This window comes from Microtus ochrogaster, unplaced genomic scaffold (assembly GCF_000317375.1).
Source record: "Microtus ochrogaster isolate Prairie Vole_2 unplaced genomic scaffold, MicOch1.0 UNK60, whole genome shotgun sequence".
NCBI classification, from domain to species: domain Eukaryota; kingdom Metazoa; phylum Chordata; class Mammalia; order Rodentia; family Cricetidae; genus Microtus; species Microtus ochrogaster.
In genome coordinates, this window is record NW_004949158.1 from 226,037 (window position 1) to 226,679 (window position 643).

General features: G+C 47.3%; 1 protein-coding gene across 2 annotated transcripts in view; it reads right to left on the bottom strand.

Annotated features, from left to right (window-relative positions):
• The window catches only part of Magi3 (membrane associated guanylate kinase, WW and PDZ domain containing 3), a 200,779-nt gene that overhangs the window by 37,865 nt on the left and 162,271 nt on the right, over positions 1 to 643 (bottom strand). The window lies entirely within an intron of this gene.

Consider the following 643-nt stretch of genomic DNA (forward strand, 5'->3'; position numbering starts at 1 on the left):
CACCCACTGGAGCAGACCCCAGTCAGCGAACACCCACTGGAGCAGACCCCAGTCAGCAACCACCCACTGGAGCAGGCCTGAGCCAACAACCTCTACCAGAGCAGCCCCAAGCAAGCAACCTCCACGTTAGCAGGCCCAAATGACCTTGGGGATTGCAGAGTATCCCAGAAAGCACCAGTGGCCTCCGGGAACACTGAGTAACCTCTGGGGTGACTGGAATCATGACCCTGACTACTCCACGAGGAACAACCATTTGAGCCATGGATCGATTGGCACCTGGAAGATTAATCACCAGAGACACAGCCCCAACTACACCAATCAGAGGAAAAGAAGGATAAACAAGATAAAAACACAATGAACACCACAAAGAGCAATATGACACCAACAAAAACTAGTGGTCCTTCAACAGCAAGATATAGATGAAACAGAAGAAAATGACCTAAAAAATGTTTGAGGCCCTTAAAGAGGAAATGAAAAATTCACTCAAAGAAATGGAGGAAAAGACAAACAAAAAATTGGAAGAAATCAACAAATCCCTTAAAGAAAACCAGGGAAGCACATATCTTAATTAAGGGAGCCATCGTAGGGTTGGGAAGAGACTTGGACCTAGAGAGGCTTCCAGGTGCCTAAGGAGAGGTCCCCA